The 23,238-nt window shown below is 37.7% G+C and overlaps 1 long non-coding RNA gene across 2 annotated transcripts; it reads right to left on the minus strand.

Annotated features, from left to right (window-relative positions):
- Positions 1 to 334: 334 nt before the first annotated feature.
- On the minus strand, positions 335 to 7,946 carry LOC123587373. Of its 2 annotated transcripts, none has more exons than XR_006707270.1 (3): positions 5,339 to 7,946; positions 4,771 to 4,880; positions 335 to 967 (listed from the first exon to the last, which is right to left on the minus strand). It is a non-coding gene; the product is annotated as an uncharacterized LOC123587373 (long non-coding RNA). The 2 variants fall into 2 exon arrangements; XR_006707269.1 differs by lacking the exon at positions 335 to 967 and adding an exon at positions 2,822 to 3,052.
- Positions 7,947 to 23,238: the final 15,292 nt, after the last annotated feature.

The raw sequence follows: 23,238 nt of genomic DNA on the forward strand, positions 1-23,238 counted from the left end.
ACCATTTTTTAGTGTAAGTGTATATATACCTATATGAATGATACAGGTTTCTGAAGTCAGACTTATGGAGAACAGATTTTGACTGAATATACTATTGTTACCTGACTTTAATGCAGAATCCTAGCTTTGCTACTTATTTTCATATTGCTTCCTTCAAAACTAGAAAAATAACCTTTTTTTTCCCTTTGACTCTTGGCATGACTGCTGGCGACAACCCATCGCTGAAGTGCTTGAGTAAATAGAGAATAGGAGATTTCTTAAACAAGTGAATTATTTAAATCTGCATATGCAATGAGACTTGTTAGGCAAAATTTCTGCTCAGTAAGACCCCCAGGCTCTTAAGAAGATATTTGATATGTAATTTCCTAAACTGCTTACTGTAGTTTTTGCATCTTATTGTTTATTTTGCACGAAATTGTATTGTCAGTAGGAAGGTTCCCAGAGAGAGTTTTGATTGAAATATGCTTGGATGAGCATTAAGCTTTATTTTTGTGTGTGTGTGCATGTAATAATATTAAATCTTCAAGTTATTGCAAGTTGGATATTTGCCAAGATTTGAATCAAAATGGTTCCTTTTCTTTGTGTTTTCATTATGTTTAGTTCCTATAAATAATGCACATTTTCTCCTTAGTTAAGCAAAAAAGATGTAAGAGGAAATGAAATGTATTTAATTAGTAAGCATAAACATTTCTAACACATACCTGCTCTGTATCTGAGGTAAGCAAGGGTCCCCTAATTTCCTTTGTCCTTACAGCTTCAGCCTCATTTGTCTCTGACTTTACCTTTCAAGTCTATGGCTTCTGGCCTCAAAGTCAACTCACTTTGGGTTGTATAAGCAAAGGAGAGCCCGTGTATATAGACCGCATATATTCGAGTCAATAGGTTAGCAGGTACCAAGCATGGGCAAGGCATCCAGAACTGTCTTTGTCACCATAATGAAGCCAAAAGACATATGACTCTTCTCTTCCTGTTATAGTGAGTAGAAAAGGTTTTCACACTTGAGACCAGTTTTCAAATACATCTGGCCAATAACAGTTATAAAACCAATCATACATAAGGTGAGAGATCAACTGGGCAACTGGCAATACACACTCATAAACACACACACACACACACACACACAAACACACAAGCACACAGAATATGCTTCTAAAACATAAGAACTCATTTACGCAAAATGAAATATTTCAAATATCCTGAATTTTTCTTCTCAACTTTTTTTTCTCCTCTCTTCTTCTTTAATTTATAACCTTTCTCTCTATATCTCTGTCTCTGTTTCTTTGTGCTTTTCTCTCGGTCTCTTCTTTTTCTTCACTTAGGATATTTTTCAAAAGCCACAGTTTCTTAAGATTGCAACTAGTCTGGTGACTTTTTCTACCCAGTTTCTTGATAAGAACTAAATGTTAGATGATTTCTTGTGTATCCTACAAAAAGCTAATATGTTTAAAAAATTAAAAAAAAAATGAAAATAAAAAGCCCCTGGTGAGATTAATGTTCCAGCAGGCCTTGAACTTGCCTTAAAACTTGGAGCCTACTGTTCCAAGTTTGCATGGAAAGTACCAGGAAGAGGAGAGAGTAAAGGAGTTTAATTTCAAGTGAAGCTCAATTTTAGTATTTTCAGCTTCTCTGTTCTGTGGTAGTTTCTCTATAGGTCTCCCTTTTATTCTATAATCCATAGCTCATAGCAAAAAGTGTAGGCACTTAACTAGTCTGTGATTTGTCAGGTTTCTTAGTCTTGACCCAACCCGCCCCTACAATAGAATATACATTCTTTGGGAAAGGGAAGAACTGTGACCCATTTGGGTAATGACTAGGCCACATTTAGGAGCCTACTAAAAACTCATATTATCTGAGTGATTGAGTTGTTAGTTCACTAATGTCCTAATTATGCAGGTTTTTATGATACAAGTAATATAGGAACAAATATACTAAGCCAGAGATGCTTCATACTGTGCTTTAGAGAACTAATTTCTGAAGGAATAGACAACTATTTTGACAACTAATAGACAACTAATTTCTGAAGGAAAAGGAAGCTCCCTTTTCCCTCCCCCTCTCTGTTCTTTTTCCATATTTGTAACATGATGGCTTCTTTGCTCCTCCACCAGGAAGAGGTAAAAGTGATAACTGTCTTCATTTCATCATGGACCTCCAAGCCCCTCACGGTTGCATCTCCTTTCTGGGAGTAGGTCAGTTTTCTAGATGACTTTCAGTAAGAAAAAGATACTTAAACAGAAAACTGTTTCTACTCTGGAGGGACTGGAGACTTTTAAAAATCATTTGAAGCAAAGTATATAACTCAGTTTGTTGTTGGGATGAAATTACTAATGCACAGAATGAACTGTGACTTAAATTGAATATTGCGCTGATTAGGTTTATGTTTGGGCCGTTCTTGATAAGGCTCTTCTCCATTACCCTGGTAATTGAACACTGGCTCCAGTAATAAAGATGCAAGTTTGGGGGCGCCTGGTGGCTCTGTCCGTTGAGCGTCTGACTGGCTCAGGTCATGATTTCACAGTTTGTGAGTTCAAGCCCCTCATTGGGCTCTGTGCTGACAGCTCAGAGCCTAGAGCCTGCTTTGGATTCTGTGTCTCTCTCTTTCTGCTCCTCCATTGCTAACACTTTCTCTCTCTCTCTCTCTATATATATATATATATTAAAAATAAATAAAACATTTAAAAAATTTAAGATGCAAGTCTGTTGTTATCCAACAAGAAGCTAGGAGGAAATTAAGTGCTTGGCAAAAATGATGTACCTCAGAAACTCCAGATCTTACATCTTGGGGGTCAGCCTGATTTCTCAGGCTTGGGAATCCATGGTAATTTCTTATGTGTTTTACTTCCAGTGTGAGTTTTAAGACTGCTCGAGTGAGCTGTTCCAATGTTCTCATCTCCCGATCCCTCATTACTCTGAGCCAAAGATTTATTGTTCGGTACTTTGGAGGGTGTTGCTTGTATGCAATTATGCTGGCTTAATTGTAGTTCATTCTTCCCCATATATTGTTGTGTGACCTCGTGCTCACTTTATTGTGGGCTCTTGCTGTCAGGCCTAATCCCTGGAAAGATGTAAGTACATCAGAATTCATTACAAAAAGAAAGGAAAACACAAGTTGGGGTGGAAGAAAGCTTGCAAACGGGGAGGCAGCTTAACCTGCTGCTACTGCCTTTACAGACAGAAAAATAAAAACCCTGGGTAAAATGGTCCCCAGTGCAGCCCTAATCCAGGTCTGTGACCTAGTAGTCACCAGTGTAAAGTTCGATCATGGAAAAGACTGAAGTTAAGCTAGAACTAAGCTAGAAAAAATGGTAATGCTTGTGTCTTCCTGCAGTCTCTCATCCTTTTCTGCTCTTTTGTTCCTGAACTTCCTTTCACACCATCCGCATTTGCCCTTTGTCTCATTACACCCCACCAGCTGCCACTGCCATCTCCTGGCTCTGCAAGCTTTTATTCAAGCCCTTTCTCCATGACATCAAAATCTGATTTCAGGAAAGCATCAGAAACTCGTTCACTCTTCGGTGATTACCTGAATCCACAATATAGGGTAGACCCCCAGTGGAACTGCCAGAGGGGTCAGTGTTTCTTAAACCTGAACATGAATTAGAATCACCTAGAGGGCTTGTGGAAACGCATATTGTTGGGCTCCAATCCCAGGGTCCCTCATTCAGCATTCATGAGATAGGGATTGAGAATTTGCATTTCTACCAAATTCTGAAGCAATACTGATGCCATTGCTCTGGGGGCCACACTTTGAGAACTGCTGAACTAGTGATCTATCTGCTATCTTCAGATATTAACCTAACCCACACACAAACTCCAGTGGGAGCACAGTGACCTCACAGAAGAGCTTCTGTCAAGCCTGGTTTTCCCTGGCTCCCTTGCTTACAGTAAAGTTGTGAGCTTGGCAGGTGGGAGGATGCTCTCTGATAACGTAATTCACAACCTTGAACTGACTTCTAAATTTTTTCTAATGTTTATTTATTCTTGAGAGAGAGACAGAGACAGAGAGAGAGAGAGCGTGAGCAGGGGAGGGGGAGAGAGAGAGAGAGAGAGAGAGAGAAAGAGAGAGAGAGAGACAGAGACAGAGACAGAATCTGAAGCAGGCTCCAGGCTCTGAGCTGTCAGCACAGAGCCCGACGGGGAGCTCGAACTCATGAACTGTGAGATGGTGACCTGAACTGAAGCTGGACGCTTAACCGACTGAGCCACCCAGGCACACTGAACTGACTTATAGAAGTTTCCTGCTCTTCCTGGAAATATGTGTGTCTCCAAAAGAAGTGACAGCACTGGGTCCTGATATAGGAAAAAAATGAATGGCTTGGGGTACAATTTAGTGACAGAAGAAGATGCGAGATATTTCTAGGCAGAGAAGACCTGACAGACGCCCTTCCCATCCTGACCTTGAGCTGCCGTATAGCAACACCTGGACTTTTGAGGCTCTTATAACCCACTGCCCTATCACAGAGGAGAATAGACACACACCTCCATGCTCCAGGAAAGGACTGGGGTATCTTGGGAAATTGTGCTGTTTAAAGTGTTACGTGATTGTCTCCCAGATAGATAGATAATATTTTTTTTTAAAAAATACAACTAATGTTTTGAATTTTTTACCATTGCATCACACTGCATTCCATAGTATGTTTTCCTACTGGCAACCTCTTATAGTTTTGAAACTTAGATTTACTCCTTCTAATCTATGTGGATGTGTTCTTTCTGCATTTGCATGACTAAGTGGCTTCCCTGACTCCTCAAGCTTTTGTGTGTATCTGTACTTACCTTCTCCCTTCAGGGTTAATGTTTGCGCTGTTTCTTCCATCATTTCAGGTATAGTCAACTTATTTTGGTCCACTGGAGTTGTCCATTTTGTTGTTAGAGTGTCAGTGTTCCTGGACATGTAATCAAGATAAAGGGAAACTGATGACATAGAGCATTGTGATCTGATTTCAGAGGAGACTGAGGCCTTGATGTCTTCATCCTTCAAACTTATGTTTCTTACCTAGTATCTGGAATTGCAGTGTGCCATTCATAGCTTCTATTGGCAAATAAAAAGGAAAGACTAGCTTTTTAGTGTTTGGCATGTAGAAGGTGTTCATTACATGACTGAATAATACGTAAATGAGTGGATTTATTTATCCCAAGGCTTTCATTCAAAAGAAATTGCTTGGTGTTCTTAGACTGCTGGTACCTAAAGGGGGTTTCACTCACATGTCAATGTGATGAAGGTTCTAATAGTTGGTTTTGATATGCAATGGTTCCTTGAGGGGTATCCAAGGTAGGAGGAGTGGGAAAAGACAGGGACTCAAAAGGTACACTTTCAGATCTCAGAGTTTGCCCTCAGGCTTACCTCTCCAGTGGTCCCCAGCTGTCATGATCTTGCTCTGGTTTCTGTCTTCTCTAACTTGAACCTGAATCTATGCCAGTTAGCCCTCTAGCACCTGTATATGGTTGCTGAGAATATAATCGCCAAAAACTGATTAAATGTTAAATAGAAATTATAAATGTGAAATTTCATAGCATAGCATCTGATCCAGAAGTCAGCACTCAATACATACTTGGTTCATTTGAATAAAGTCACGGCCCCCAGGGATTGTTGCAAATCCAGTTTTTCCCTGGTTTTGTGTTTGTTAATAGTCCTAGTTCCAATCTAATTTATGATCTCCTCGGAGGAAATTCCCAGGATTGCACCCAGAAATGGGATTCAGGTAAAATAGGAGGGCTGGGGAGGTGGAGGCATAAAGCTAACTTAACCACGCAGAAGGCTGTCAGACCGCACGGATGGACAAATGAAAAGCAGGTATAGATTCTGTGCTAGGCTCATTAACAGGGTGTGGGGCTGTGGGAACCCCTGCCTCAACTTCAAGAGGCTGAATAGATGACACATACCTTGTATCATCATTCAATACTAAAGAAAAGCTCTTTTATGCCCCTTCTTATCTCATTCCTCTGTCTGCTTCTCACCCAGTACGTCATTGTACAAGCTCAAGTCCCACTCAGACTCATTACTTTAAACATCAAGAGAGTAATTCTACTCTTCCCTTGTCTCCTGCTCTAAGGTGTCTGACTCCAATGTTTCTATACCACAACCAACTTTATTCTTCTCTCAAATGGATCCTGCTCCTTTTCTCCTCTTTAGTTTACCAGTACCAGCTCAGGTATTCCCCCTCACATAATGTTTCACAACATAACACATCCACTTGCATTTTATTGTTTTCTCCTTTATCTGTTCAAACTCTTTCCCAGTTAGTATGGTGTATTTTCTCTCTTTATTTCCTTCCTCATTAACTTTTTTATTCTCACCTTCATTATTGCAATCATGATTCAAACAGTGGGATAATCATTGTTTGAAATTTTAGTGGTTAGTGACATACCTGTTTTAAGGCAAGAACATCATATAATTTGAAGTGGCAATTAGGAATAATCAAGAACCACTGCCAATAACATATAAATCCTTGAAAATATTCCTAATTCCCTTCAAAACATCTGTAAAATCTCTACCTACCTTTTCATTCTCCCCTAATTAAAAAAGCTTGTCTCAGTATTAGCTTAAAATATAGACAATATATTCTTTGCATTTTAGCACTTTTTTTGTTTGTTTTATTGAATTAGTAGCATTGTAAAGATGTTTCATTTTATAGTACACAAATTTACCTTACAGTGTTTCATTTTGAACATATAGCCTAAGGAGTTAAATAGGCATTGGAATACTCTCTCAGAAATCTCAATCGCTATAATATTGTCCCACTGGAGAAATCTAAAAGATTTTCAAACAACTGATTTATAAAGAAATTTTTGGAAAATAATCTATTAATAGTTGGAGTCCACTGAGCAGATAAGACTACTTTTCTTGATATCTCTTTTGCCCTGAATTGATTGCTGAAAGATTTTTTTTTCTTAAAAATAAGATTATATTTTATGGTATAGATATATTAATGATTTTTGACAAGTTGAGCATTAAAAATACAATAAAAGCAAATAAATTATTGAGCATGAAATGTCTTTTGACTTCTTAGTTGCAGAAGATAAACGTATAGTTGGAAGTTCTTGTGCACCTAGAAACAGAAGAAAAATTCAGCATGAGCAATGGGTATTCAAATGCACTGAGGAAAACTGAAGGCAGGTTTTGAAACTTAATGAACAAGCTATTTCAGAACAAATAATAGGGTACCTGTGTCTTCAAATGAAGTCCTTAGAATAGCTACATAAATACTGTTCACCAAATAGTTCCCTATCACTTTGAGTTTAGATATTGCCACAAAACTTGTTTCATCTAATAAAAACATTTCTGGGTGGAAGTTTTAAGGGCTAGTAAGCAGTTCAACACATTCTCTTTTCCTCAGGTGAAGTGAATGGTAACATTTCTGCGTTGGTCCTAGAGAGGAGTGTCTAACTGACCTATTTGTATGTTTTGTCAAGTAGAATATCAACTTTGGAGGTTTGCCTGTTACTGCAATGGAAACTAACCTATCTTGACTAACAAAAATGTTCACTTAGAATATAGATTTGATGGCCATATGCCAAACCTCTTGAATCAGTATCTGGATCTGGTAAATCCTAGAATTCTCAATTTTTAGCAAAATCTACAAATGTTAGGCTTCCTACATTTTTAGAACTATTGATGTATGGAGCTGTTAGGCTTTTGCATTTTTTTTTAATCCATACAAAATGTATGTTAGGTTCAAGTGGTGAAAGTCTTACATCTTCAACCCAGGACTTTGGCTTCCATCTTCAGGACAATAGAGTGACTGCATAAAATTGCGTAAAAGACATTTGTGTTCATGAGGTACCACAGAAAAGAGTTTAAGTACAAAAATAAAGCAAAAAAAAAAAAAAAAAAAACAAAAACATAATTTGAAGCTGTTGCCAAAATTCAAGGTAGAATGTCACTAGGGTAGATTTTTTTGTTTTTTTAATGTTTATTTAGTTTTAAGAGAGAGAGTGCACATGAGAGGGGCAGAGAGAGAGGGAGACACAGATGTGAAACAGGTTTTACGCTGTCAGTGCATAGCCCGATGTGAGACTTGAACCCACCAACCGAACTGTTAGATCATCACCTGAGCTGAAGTGGAAAGCTTAACAGACTGAGCCACCCAGGAACCTGGTTAGGATAGATGTTTTAACTCATTTCTTGATTATGAGGCTTCGAACACAGAAGAATGGCCTCTTATATATGCATATATATTGGAGGGTATATGATGTGGAGGGGATAATTTACTTGGGAATTAGACTGAAAAGTTAATGTATAAGTTGGAAAACAAAACAAAACAAAACATCTCATAAAGTGAAATCTATTATTGGAACCCAAGACCTTGGATACTCAGAAGTACTGGATTATCTTTTTTTTTTTTTTTTAACTTTATTTTAAGGCTGAGGATTTTATTTCCTTAGGATAATAAAGGCCAAGTTGCTGGGATAAATAAAAGTGTAGTTAGATGAAAGAGAGAGAGAGGGAGGAAGGGAGGGAGATAGATAAAGGTATCTTGTTTTATATGTTTCTATACCTTGAGTTTTCCAAGTATGTAGAAGGAAATTAATGTAAATTAATTGTAAAACTAGTCATGCCACTGTATCCATAATGCACACTAAGCATAACTGTGCATAGCTTATTATAAATCTCTTCCTTCTTTCTAAACTCTCTTCCCTGATATTCTATCCAGTTTGGATGAAGCTAACTCACTCTGTATCTCATTTCTACTACCTCTTTAACATCAACATTTAACTCAGGCTTGGCCAATTAAGGTGTTCCATTTCCTTTCCATAATGATGGGTTTAAAATGGACATAGAACCTACATGGTATCACCATGAGTCATGCTCATGACTTTACTAAAAGCCATCAAAAGAGAGGAATCTTCTTCACTACAGTGTTGATGATGTTCCTTTCTTCCTAATGTGGTTACTTTCTTTGCTGCATTACACATTCTGTTCCACTGGAAAGGAGAGGGTATGACATATAAGAAATTCATCTGAGAAAGAAAGGAGAGGGACGCCTGGGTGGCTCAGCCAGTTAAGCATCTGACTCTTCATTTCCTCTCAGGTCATGATCTCACACTTTGCGAGTTGGCTAGTTAGAGCCCCATGTCAGGCCCCACACTGATGGTGTAGAGCCTGCTTGGGATGCTCTCTGTCCTTCTCTCTGGCCCTCCCGCTCTATCTCTTAAAATGAACATCATAAAAATAAAATAAAATTAAAATTATAAGATAAAAATATGAAGTTTGAGAGGAAAATCCAAAACAGGGAGGACTTGCATCCTGCCTCCTATTTCAGATTGGTGGAAGAGACTGATTCACCCAGTGCTTCGAACCAACACTGGAACAAGATGGAACAGGAAGTAGCACAATGGAAGAACATCTCTGGCAAAAGGGAGTTGACCCAAGACTGCACGTGTTTATACTCCCAGACTCTGTATAATGTGGAGTAAACTATGGTGAGTGAGACAGCCAACAGTCTTGGGAATTGAGAGCCAACAGCCTTGGTCAAGCAGACAAGGAACATGCCAAGACCAATGAAGATAGCATGTAAACCAGCCACCACTCTCCATAAGTGTTCATGAGCTTTCCCTATAACCAGTCACCATTTAGGGTAAGAGAAAATAGATGGGCCAATTTCTGAGCGGAGAGAATTGTTTGAATCTCAAATGTGATTGCGTGTTTTCTGAAACATCTTGAAATGCTCTAAAATAGTCTAGTGTAAAGTGGCAGAGAGCGTGTTTTGTTTTGTTAATTGAATATAGTTGGCACACAATGTTAACATTAGTTTCAGGTGTACAACATAGTGATTCAACATCTCTATACATTATGCTATGCTCACCACAAGTGTAGCCACCATCTGTCACCATACAACACTATTGTAATGTCATTGACTAAAGACTGTATTATGTTTAATAGGTGGTGGGAAGAGGCGCCACCTTTAGCATTAATGGAAACTCCAGAACAAAACCAGAGTAGCTATACATGCAACATACTTTTGTTTCTTTGCATCTCTGAGAGTATGTAATGCCTAACTCCACAGATATAGCCTAGTATGCCAGTGACTTTCTTTGCTATCATGTAGGAATATTGTCTGAGAATGAAGAACACAGAGAGGAAAAATGATCAAGGGATAGAGAAAACAGACTGAATCCCAATGACATCTTTGCCATACTGAGGGTGTAGCTGCCATTGGACTGCTCACATTCATGAAATAATCCATTCATCTTTTTACCCCAAGCAAGTGTGAAATGTATTGCAACTTATTATAAAGGCAGTGTAACTCTTCACTAGCTGGGTAACCTCAGCACATTATTTACCTTTTTGAGACTCAGTTTTCTTATCTGTGGAAACACCTCACAGTATTTTTAACATGATAATTTAAACAAGATAATTGATGCAAATAACTTAGCATATTACCTCACTTGATTTATAGTGGTTTTATTATTATTAATGATACTTCTTAGTCATCTACCAAGATACATTTTCTAAAAGCTATAACATCCCTTGGAAATACACATAACTTTTAGAAATACCTATTGTTTATTTTTCTACTCTAAAATTGGTTGATAAAAATCTGGCTAAAATGCTATTTCCCCCCCATGTTTTAGGTCAAAAAAACATCTGGTTACCATTCCTGGGATGGTTCCTCTTGGCTAAGAAGGACATTCCTGCCTTCTTGAAAGCTCAATGTTTGTCCATATCACTGAAATCTGAAGTGTAGAAAAAAAAACAGTTTGAAATTTTTTTTTTTTTTTTTTGGCTTCTCACTGCAGTAAAACATAATTTGGCTGAAATAATGAGATTCAATTGCTCATAAGCTTAAACAATGACAGTTGGGTGGTATTTGTTGTCAAGTCTCCTGTTTCAGAGGCAAGCTTTGCTATTGACTCATTTTGATACATTTTCTAGAGATTAAGAATTTGGGAAAGGGGGCTAAGAAAAAAATTACCAAAGCGGTACACTGAATTCTTATCAAGTGCAAACTCTTGTACGTTAAATTCTGATTTCTTTTTCAAGTGCTTCTCAACCTTAATTTACTGACACCAGCTATCAAATATTTTTTGTATCATTTCTTTTCCAGTTATCCAGGTCCCAGACTCAAATATTTTGATCGGCATAAATTCCAATTAAGTCTGATTATGTTTCTTTGGAAGAGTTAATTAAATTATTCCTTTTAGTGTTCTGGAAGGCAAATGCCAAGCCATGTGGGTTGCAAATGACCTTTAGAACACTTAGAGATTTGCATGCATGTGACACACGGGTTTACTGACATTCCCCATCCCTGCTCTCTTTGAAACATAGAAAGAGCAAGTAGCTTTCACTTGAGAGACACTTCTAAGTGAGGAAAGATCATTTTCATCATCTCCAGTCTCCTTTTGTGAACCCATTTCTATATATTTTTTTAAGTTTCATTTACTTATTTTGAGAGAGAGAGAGCATGAGCAGGGGAGGGGCAAAGGGAGGGAGAAAGAGAATCCCAAGCAGGTTCCATGGTGTCAGCAAAGAGCCCAATGTAGGGCTGGAACTCATGAACCGTGAGACCACGACCTGAACAGAAATCAAGAGTCGGACACTTAACCAACTGAGCCACCCTTGGCACTGCCCCCCCCCATTTCTATATTTTTTAATGTCCTGATAATCTTGTCACATATCAGTCATTCTTCTATTTGTCACATCTTGTTACTTTATAGCCGTTCTGGTTTTAAAGGCAGAATTGAGAATCCTTTCTGTAGCATCTTTCTAGGGGGGAAAAAAAACAAAAGCTGTAACTTTGGGTAGATAAATAAGGCTTAAGAATCAAATAATTATTTATGGCAGACAAACAAGGTAGACCCTGCTTTGGTTTCTTATTGATGTTTATGGGCATCTGTGGAAGTAGAGGTTAGTGGTAGGTGAGATTTTACTTTAGGAAAATGCTGGCCTTCGTAGGCAAAAGAACTGAACATGTTTCCAGGGAGGTGGAGAGAGTGAGCAACATCCCTTCTACCCACTTCCACTGTCACTGTGATTCCTGACGTTGGCCCTTGCAGACCCCTGCCAAGGCAAAGATTAATTGTCTTTTCTTCTAGTCTCTCATATTTCAACTCCTTTCTGAGTGAAAGCTGGCTAGTATTACCAATTAATTCCTTCTGATAAAGTAAAACATATTTTTATACAGATACTAATAGATGCTAATAATCTTCCTACTCTTCTAAGTAGAAGAGATTTTATCTTTTCAACTTAACCTTCTTTGACTATTCAGTATATAGTAATCACCCTCCCTCTGTGGACCCTTGTAAGGCTTATTATGTTCCATCTTTCTTACATGCTGCTTGATATTGTTACTTACTATTTTTGTGAATGAAATATGCTATGTCACTGTTTTTTTATCAAATCCAAATTCACACCTTCAAATGATATTGTCCCTTGAGCAATTATGCAATTACTTTAATGATGCTGCTATAGCTCAGAGGCTGTTTGAACTCTTGTTTTGGAACTTTCTTCAAAGCCTGTAGCACTTTTTTAAAGACCTTGATAGTGGTGAATCTTCATTTCTTGCAGATGGGATCTGATTTTGGGAAATAGCTAAAAGTTATTCAGAGCCAAGTTTAGTCAATAAGATGCATGATCAAACTGGGTAATGCAGTTTTGGGTTAAACACAATATTTGATCATAACCTACCTAATGAGATGTCACACTGACATTGAGAGGGATTCCTAAGCAGATGTCTGAATGACCTATGGCAGTTTTCTTTACATAGTTGGCCCGTCTTTGATGGTGACTAGACCCACACTGGACACTCAGAAACTATAACCTAAACACCTACCTCATTTATAGATGAGAAAACTGAGGCTGAGGGAGGTGGACTCACTTGTCCAAATTCATCAAAGGAAGAAAAACAACGTCTGACAACTGCAATAATCCAATAATGGAAAAAGGTGTCTTTGGAGGTGATGAATGATCACTTCTGGGTATATTGATCAAATCAGAAGGATAGATTATAATATTACAAATAAGTCAGGCAATTTTTTTTATGGTTTATTTATTTTTGAGAGAGAACACAAGCTGGGGAGAGGCAGAGAAAGAGGGGGATAGAGGATCTGAAAGAGGTTCTATGCTGACATCAGGGAGCCTGATGCTCAAACTCAGGAACCTCAAGATCATGACCTGATCTGAAGTTGGATGCTCAACTGACTGAGCCAACCAGGCACCCCAAGTCAGGCAAGTTTTTTGTTTTTGTTTTTGCTTTTGTTGTTATAACTAATGGGAATGTTAGGACTTTGGTTGGGATGGAATTTGAGGGGCTACAAAACCATTCTTTACATACAAATCACAGAGTTGGTGTCTTGCTCTAAAAGTCATCTGGAGTGTAGGAAAATCTCATTTGAACTCATCAAACCTCAATTTAAGAAGAAAGCCTGGAGCTTATTTGGTTCAAGTACTCACCTGGGGATTGACCTGCTGCAATATTGATGCTGTTCATATTTTGTCTATTTTAAACTTCCTAAGGATGGACAACTAAATATATTGAGACATCCAACTGCAGCCCCATCTATTAAAATTTTCTCTCTTACATTACACTCAAATTGTTGTATTGTCCAGGTATTGTTCCTATTTCTGACTGCTCTCTCACCATCAGGTGCATTCAGAATAAATCTAATCGCTCTTTTATGTATTTGTAGAAATCATCGAAAACTCCCTAAGCCTTCTTAAAGTTGAATACTCTATTAGCCAAACATCCTTCATATTAAGTAATTTCAAAACCTTATTCCCATATGAGTCGTTTTTACAACTTGAAATTCTTTTAGGAATTTGATACATGAAAATTGTTATGGCCTTCCTCAGGGCAAAACAAACAAACAGTTTCTCCATTTGTCCCCTGAAATATGCAGACTGTAAAAGGAGCTTGGCTACCTAGAGTGAAACTGGACTGGATTTTCCTTAAATGGGGATTGTATCCTCTATCAATGCAGAGAATTCCAAAATAACCTAAAGAGTTGGAATCTTTCTGAGAATTTTACCTCATGTTTCAGGGTTCCATGTTTTAGTAATATGGAAGGCCAACGAAATCCTGACTCTGGTCTCTATTTTATAATATTTTCTTTGGATTCATAGTGTTTCCTTCCCCAAACACTATATTATTTTCAAAAGGCTTCATAATTCTAAAAATCTTTCACTTGCAATTTCATTTGATTCCCTTACATAACAAAGCCGAATGATATTATCCTTTTTTTTCTTTATGGGTAAACTATCTAAGAGTTGAGAAAATGGAAGTCAGCTATCAAAGGGTTAAATAAATTGTGTATTATTGTACATGTGGTTTAGTAGACATTACTTTAAAAAAGGAAGGCAAAAGATATAGCAGGTTTAAATCGAAGAGGGTTTTTTAAGCATATTTTTAAATTCTTGTTCTCAGAGCTTTGTTTTGGGAATCTTAGAATGGGATAAAGTTATGCAGAACCTGGTTTGAAAAAGCTATTCTAAGAATGTTTTAGTCGTATTAGTAGGATAGCTCTTTCTATTGTTAATCGCTCTGAACTTGTAAAGTTATCTTTACATCAAACCAACCTATAGAAAGTTATTCAGCCTTTCTGGACTGCTATTCTCTCACCTCCAAGAGAAAGGTTTGAGAATTAGCTCTATTTCAGCCTTTATTTTCATAAATTGATGCTGTGTCATCTGCAGTGGACTGGCTGGAGATAATTTTTTCAAAGGCACAACTTCTCATTTTTCCATAAAGTGGTTTCTAAACTTATTGATAGATTTGGAGACTAAATCTTTACACAAAGTGGCCTGAAAACATCTCACTAGACCCCAGACTCAAATTTCTATATTTTCACTGAAGGTTGTATATTTGCTGTGTTCCAGATGCTATTCCAGAGCCTGAACGTATGTCAGTGAAGGAGACACACAGGAGCTTACATGCCATGGGGCAGCGTACATTTCTGTGGATGAGATTGTGGAATACATTGTATGAATCAGTGATATTTGCTCTGATGTAAACAAAAGAGCATCATGTACACCTTTTTATTGGGGAGCAAAAAGATTAGTAGCAGTATAAAGGTCTGGGAGAAGTACAGATAAATATGTAACACTTAAAAAATGCAAAGGGTTAAAGGGAGAAGTTGTTTAACCTATTTTATTTATTGTCTTATAGCCTTTCATTTGCTTACTAGCTCCCTATGTATTCATTTCTAAGAACACATTGAATAGGAAGAAAAGGAAGGAAGTAGCCATGTCTAGCCATACATGCTGAAGTTTCATATTCTGCTATTGGAAAAAATGCTTTACTTCTGATGATACTGGTATCATCTCTCTCAAGAAATAGGTTCCACATAATATTTAGCTAGAAAAAAATATTTCATTTTCTTTCTCTGTTCTTGTAGAGACCCTATTTCCATGAATATCCCTGGCATTTAACAAAACCACAAAGTGTATATTGCCCATGCTATTTCTTGACAATTCCATTATTGGTGACTTCACCTAATTCTGCAATTGCTTCCTGTTATTTGGGCCTGTGATGGTTAATTATATGTGTCAAGTTGGATGCCAGTGCCTAGATGTGTGGACAAATATTATTCTCAATGTTTCTCTGAGGGTACTTTATATTAGATGTATATTTAAATCTGTGGACTCTGAGTAAAGCAAATTGTGGGTGGGGCTCATCCAATCTGGTGAAGGCCTGATCGACCCTGAGCAAGAGGAAATTCTGTAGGAGAATACTTTTGGACTTCGTCTGCAACATTGGCTCTTCCTGGTTCTAAAGCAGACTGCCTTTGGACTTAAACTGCAACTTTTCTTGAGTGTTCAGCTGGATAGCCTCCTCCATCAGATTTTAGTATCATCAGGCCTCCACAGTTAGGTAAACCAATTCCTTAAAATGAATCGATCTTATTAATTCTGTTTTTCTGGAAAACCCTATTACAGGGCCACTCCAACTATAGTGCCCAACCCAGGCATCCTCTCATAAACAGAGCCTCTTATCCTCCTTTGTTCTTTCTATTGACTCAAGGTAATCCACATTTGGGCAGATTATAATAAAAGTGAATGCTTGATTTGGATCTTAATGTGTTACCTTTCTTGACAGTATTTTATTATGAAATCTTTGGCAGGAAGGGCTAAGCCCTGTAGAAAAGCTATACAACAACGACAGGGCTGATGGGACCTATGCTCCAAGATCTGTTTTTCTTTGTCTGTTTGTTTGTTTCAAATATACTTAATTCTTTTTTTAGAGCAGTTGTAGGTTCACAGTAATATTGAGCAGAAAGATTCAGAGATCTCCCGTATACTTCCTATCCCCACACATGCATAGCCTCTGCCACTATCAACAACACCCATCAGAGCGGTACATTTGTTACAGTTGATGCACTGACACATCATTATCACCCAAAGACCATAGTTTACATTAGGGTTCATCTTGGTGTTGTACATTCAATAGTTTGGGATAAATATATAATAACATGTATCCACCATTATAGTATCACATGGGGTAGTTTCATGGCCCTAAAATTCCTCTGCACTCTCTTTATTCATTTCTCCCTCTCTGCCAACTCCTGTCAAACATTGATCTTTTTACTGTCCAATAATTTTGCCTTTTCCAGAATGTCATTTAGTTGGATTCACACCATATGTAGCCTTTTCAGATTGTCTTGTATTACTTAGCAAATGTGCACCTGAAATTTCTCTATGCTTCTTCATGGCTGGTAACTCATTTCCTTTTAGCACTGAATAATATTCCTTTATCTCAAGGTATCCTAGCTCATTTTACTTATCCATTTGCCTGCTGAAGGACATCTTGGTGACCTCCAAGTTTTGGCTATTATGACTGAAGCTGCTATAAACATCTGTATGCAGGTTTAATGTGAACATAAGTTTCCAACTTTTGGGGGTAAACACTAAGGCACATGATTGCTATATCATATGGTAAGGGTATGCTTAGTTCTGTAAGAAGCCACCAGACTGTCTTCTGAAGTAGCTGTAACATTTTGCATTCCTAACCGTCAGCAATGATAGTGCCTGTTGCATCACATCCTTGCTGGCATTTGGTGTCATCAGTGTTCTGGATTTTGACCATTCTGATAGGTGTGTAGTGGCATGTCGTTATTGATTTCATTTGCATTTTCCTGGTGATGAATGAGGTGGACCACCTGTGTATATGCTTATTTGCCAATCATATATCTTCTTTGGTAAAGTGTTTGCTAATGTCTGTCCTATTTTTTAATAGAGTTGCTTGTTTTCTTATTATTGAGTTTTTAGAGTTTTTGTATGTTATCCAATATATGTTTACACTGGATAATACATATTATACTTTATTAGATATGTCTTATGCAAATATTTTTTTAAGTTTATTTATTTTGAGAGGGAAGGAGAGAGAGAGAGCAAGAGTGCACAGGAGAGGCAGAGAGAGAGAGGGAGAGGGAGAAGATCATAAGCAGACTCCACACTATCAGTGCAGAGCCCCATGCAGGGCTCAAACTCACGAAATGTGAGATCATGTCCCATCAAGGGCGGGATGCTTTACTGACTGAGCCACCCAGGTGCCCCATCTTTTGCAAATATTTCCACCAATTTGGTGTCTTGAATGTTTGATGTCTCACAGTGTCAGTTCTTCAATTTTGTTGTCCTTCAAGATTGTGTTGGCCAAGGTCTGTTTTTAAATCATACTTTATAGGTCAATGCCTATCCAACTGAAGCCAGCCTGATTATAGCATCTTTACGCATAAAACAGAAGGGCTACTAATAAAAATACAGTGCCCTTAATATTTTAGGGAAATGACTTATGTTTTAAATGAGATTTAGTATTATATAAGTCTAACTGCATATTTAATGGCTGAGAATTCTGGTCTATGTTCCTTTTCTAGATGACTACATGGCTTAAGACTAGGGGTTAAGAGCATTTCTCTGTAGAAAGGGGAGGGAAGGTGACACCTGCTGACACCTCAAGGAACAGAGATTCATACAAAATGAATGGCTTGTTCAAGATAACTCAGGTAACGTAATGTCAGAGACAAAGCTCAAATGCTCTGCTGCCCTTCCTTATTCTTTACTATGCCATACAAAGCTCTGGACGTCTACAGAGTAGGCACTTTAAAGTATGGTTAATCAGAAGGTTCAATTTTGTTTTAAGGACCTACACTCAAAGGGAAGAGCAGAACGCAATGCATGCTCTTCCCACACTAGCAGACACAGTCAAGTCTTCGCTGGCATGCGTCAAGAACCTTGTGGCTTTGGATGGTAGCAGTGCCTAAGGGTTTTTGACATGCAGTTCCCCAGGACTGACCTCACCTACTTATAGTCACTTCTCCAATCTTCCCTGATCCCCCAAGACTATCTATTCCCTCCACACACAGGTTTTGAAAATGGTTAAGTGGAGACAAGGTTTTAAGTGGAAACATTGCTTATGTGAATCCTATTTGTTTCCTTAAGGGTAAGTGTTGGATGTGAGATTACATAATGATTCAGAATCTAGCAAATGGGCTTAACTGAGCAGAGAAGGTATTTTTATCCCGAGAGAGGTAAAAATAAAGATAAAAATGCAAGCTGAACTCTGGGGAAAACTCTCTCCAGCTACATACCAATCTGTGATACTGAGTCACAAAAATGTAGAACGAAAAATGATTTTCCAGCCTGGCCCAATTAGTTCCTGGTAATGGTTGGTACCAGATGTGAAATACATATAATGTGCTAGTCACTGTGGTAATTTTTATATAATTATCTCATATAGTCCTCACAAAAACCCTAAGAAATTAGAATTATCATTTTATTTGTCTTATTACCCCTTCCCAGTTTCCTGCTAATTCTCACTTCCCTTTGGCTGCTGATACAGATTTCTTCCTTGAATGCCCAGTTCCTCCGTAATGCCTGGTGCATGGTAGGCACTCCAAAAATATTTAACAAGTAGATCAATAGATGGCTAACCTTTGAACTTGGTGATATCAATGTATGTAGTGAATTATTAAAGGAGATAGTCAAATATTTGGTTTGGTGGACCAAAAATGCAGAATCTCCTCCTGGTTCAAAATTTGCCAAGGGCCTCAAAATACAGGGCTGCCCCAAACATTATATCTTTCTAGAATATCAACCTCTCGTGGTTGAGACAGTCAAAGATACAATTTAGGCTTCACAGAAGGTCCAGTCCTAATAGATCCTGATATGGATGGAAGGTAGGTGCTCTATACTGCTTAAAAATAATTCACTAAATGCCTCCTCTATGCTCTGCCTGTGTTAGGTACTGTAAGAAGTATTAAAGAAGAAATGGCATGAAACTGGCATTTAAAAAGTTTACAGGGGCACCTGGGTGGCTCAGTCTGTTAAACATCCAACTCTTGATTTAGGCTCAGTTTGTGATCTTGCAGTTCATGAGTTGGATCCCTGCATCAGGCTCTGTGCTGATAGTACAGAGCCTGCTTGGGATTCTCTTTCTCCTTCTCTCTGCTCCTCCTCTGCTCATGCTCTCTGTCTCTCAAAATAAATAAATAAATAAACTTTAAAAATAAAGAGTTCACAAATAATTTGGAAGATCAGCTTTATACACTTGAAACTATGACATCAGTTCTAATGTAAGACAGTACAAAAGTGTGTCAAATATATTTTGTAATTAAGAAATGTTCCTGAAACATATCAAGACTATCAATCCAGATTTTACCCCATCATTCAAGCCCTTGAGGCTTATCTAGTTCATCAAGATGTTTTGAAATAATTTTATGTAATAAAAGATCTTTGCACTGTGATGTTCACCTTCACCTCTAGATGAATGAAGAAAAAAATCATATGATTAAGTTTCAAAATTTAATAACATGACTTAGAATGTTTCAAAATAAAGCTGAAGAGGTTACCACACATCAAAAAATAAACTATTGGACCAAGGGCAAAAGTTTAACTTTCTCTTGAAAACTTTTTGAAAAGAAATGGCGGTTCATGAAGAATCCATGTGTAACTCATGGCTTTTTATGTTCCCTGGGGCACATAAATTCCTTTTTGGATGCTTAATTTAATAGTGTAAATTTCTGAAATTGACCTATCTGTGGCACCTTTGGCCAACCTTTAAAACTGTGTGAAAAACTGAGCTTTTGTGCTTTGGTTTGCTTCTGAAAGCAAGCTCTTTGGTTAGCCTCTGAAGTCAAGCATACCACAGAGATTTTTTTTGAATTCTCCTGAGCTTTTCTTTTCAAACTCGAAATGGCAAGTCACATCATATTTCATGAATGTTATGAACTAACATTTATTGAGATTCTAATGTACTTTACACATCATAACTAAGGGACTGCAAAAAAAAAAAATGATATGATTGGTAACCTTTGAGAAGCTCACATTGCTGGACATTAGCCAAACAATTTACAATACAGGGCAGTAAGTGCTATGATAGAGGTATAGAGCCTAGAAGATAGAATGACTCAATGTCAGCAGAGCTATGTTAAATCTCAAAAATGTGTAGAAGCATATTATGATGACTTTCAACCCCAGTGGTTCTCTTTAGGAGTGTTTCACCATACCCGGTGAAATAGAAGTTCTGATTTTCAGGTAGTCAACACCAATATATTACATGCATATTACCTATTCACTATGTACCAGGTACTGGGCCAGACTTAAGAGATAAAGAGTTTCAAGAAAAACAATGTCACTGCCCTCTTCAACCTAAGAACATATGTAACACAGTTAAATATACGTTATTTAACCAGAACTGTGATGATTGTTTTTTAAAAAAAAAAGGAGTGATAGAGTGAATCTGAATTAGTCTAGAGCATCAGTAAAGTCCTCTTATAAACTGGAGGAGATGATAATTGAGCTGGGTACTGAAGCTGAATGGAACCACCTTGGTGAAAGTCAGGTTGGTAAGAAAGAAAGTGAGTGGTAGTAGGAGAGCCTAGTGGAGAAAGATCATTCTAAAAAGAGACAGTAAACTTGAGGAAGAAGATGATGCAATTCCTCACTAACTCTTAGCATGGATTTGTGTCAATTGTCATTTACCCACTCACTTTCTCTCTGCTCTTCAAAATATTCTACCTCGAAGATGGGTACTGGTTTAGATAGATGGGCAAGGAAGGCACAGTGAAGTTATTTACCCATCAACCTTGCAGATGTTAAATAGAAACTATATTAAAGAAGTGGTACGTGTTCACATGATATGGAGTGAGAGACACATGTTGGTGTCCCACCCACAGATATTTTCCCAATAACATAGAGTTACCTCATAGAATCAATCCTAGATGCGGGGCATAGAAAGGCACCTTACAAACGATCAATTCTATTAATTGACTAATGAAAAAAAATAGGGTAGCTTGGATAAACTGACTTACACAAGACCTATTCGGTCTCAAAGCAGAGCTCTAGCAGCCATATTACTTATGCTTTCGATTGTGTGCACCTACTGTACAATATAACTTGTTGAGATGATAGAAATGTTGCATAGCTGCACTGTTGAAGGTGGTGGCCACCAGCCACAACTGCTCATTATGGATTTAAAATGTGAGTCATGTGACTCAGGACCAATTTTTAACTTTTCTTAAAATTTTAATTGATTTAAATGTAAATAGCCAAACGTGGCTAGTGGCTATTCTATTGGATACTGCAGCCCTAGAACATTCACCTTATTTAAAATAATTTTAAAATAAGTGGGGCATCTGGGTGGCTCAGTCAAGTGCCCCACTCTTGATTTCGGGTCAGGTCATGATCTCACGGTTTATGAGTTCAAGCCCCACATCAGGCTCTGTGCTCATTGCACAGAGACTGCTTGGGATCCTCTGTCTCCCTCTTTCTGGCCCTCTCCTGCTTGTGCTCTCTCTCAAAAATAAATAAACATTAAAAATTAAAAAAAATAGTAAAACAAATTAGGAGAGTTATTTCTATTTTAAAGTAAATAAAAAAACCATTCATTCAGAAGATGATTGTAAGACAAAGGAAACAGAAACCATGCAAAGATTGCTATACATGTTCATGTTATTTTTAGGCCATATCAACAGAGACCATAAGTATAGCCATTTACAGCAACTAATTTTAGCCACATCAACAGTGAATTTCAATCACAGTATGTAATTGGCATATGACAGACAGGATATATATTTAAACTGTTGATTTTTTTAAACATATGTGAACTTCCATGAAACCATCACTGCAATCAAGATAAGAAAGTATGCATTACTTTAAAGTTTCCTCATGCCTCTTTGTATTCTCTCCCATCTGCCAGTGTTCATTTCTCCACCCCATCCCCGCAACACCTAGGTGGCCACTTCTCTGTTTTATGTCGCTATGGATTGGTTGGAATTTTCCAGAATCTTACATAAATGGACTCATACAGAAGGAACTCTTTCTTGTCTGGTTTCTTTCACTCAGAATAATTATTTTGAGATTCACTCATGTTTCCACATGTCATGATAGTTTATTCTCTTTATTAATTTATAGTTTCCCACTGTATGGCCATATCACGATTTGTTTCTTTACCAGCTGAACATTTGGGCTATTCCTGGTTCTTGGCTAGGAAAACTCAAACTGCTGTGAACATTTGTGTACAGGTCTTTGCATAGATGTATCCATTTCCTTTTGCATTGTATTGTATTGTATCAATCTTTGCTTTCTGTATTTTGAGACTTTTTAATTAACTCTGTGAATGTTTATAATTGCCATTTTCTCCTAATTAGTTGAGTCTTTTATTATGAAATAAGTATCTTTATAGTTGATAGTGACTACCTTTAACATGGTACATCGTGGTGCATTCTTTTACGTCTAACTTGTTTGTGTCATTATAGTTAAACTGGGTCTCTTGTAGGTGTCCTATAGTTTTGTGTATCTTGTTAGTCGGACTATCAGTGTCTTTTAATTGGGATGTCCAGACTATTTTTCTTCTTCTTCTTCTTCTTTTTCTTTTTAACGTTTATTTACTTTTGAGAGACAGAGAGAGACCGAGTGCAAGCCGGGGAGGGGCAGAGAGAGAGGGAGACACAGAATCCAAAGCAGGCTCCAGGGTCCGAGCTGTCAGCACAGAGCCCAACACAGAACACGAACCCACAAGCTGTGAGGTCATGACCTGTGCCAAAGTTGGACACTTAACTGACTGAGCCGCACGGGTGCCCCAGACTATTTCTATTTATGAGATTATTGATATGCTTGGGTATAACTTTACTATTTTGCTATTTTCATTTGGCTTATATGCTTTTTGTCCCCCTTTCCTCTTTTTCTGCCTTTGTTTGCAATAACTGAATGTTTGTTTAGGATTCTTTTTCATGTCTTTTGTGTCTTATTAGCTATCACTCTGTTACTTTAGTGGTTGTTCAGTTTATTTAAGATTGCTTACCTTAAAATAG

Source organism: Leopardus geoffroyi, chromosome D3 (genome assembly GCF_018350155.1).
Source record: "Leopardus geoffroyi isolate Oge1 chromosome D3, O.geoffroyi_Oge1_pat1.0, whole genome shotgun sequence".
Classification (NCBI taxonomy): Eukaryota; Metazoa; Chordata; class Mammalia; order Carnivora; family Felidae; genus Leopardus; species Leopardus geoffroyi.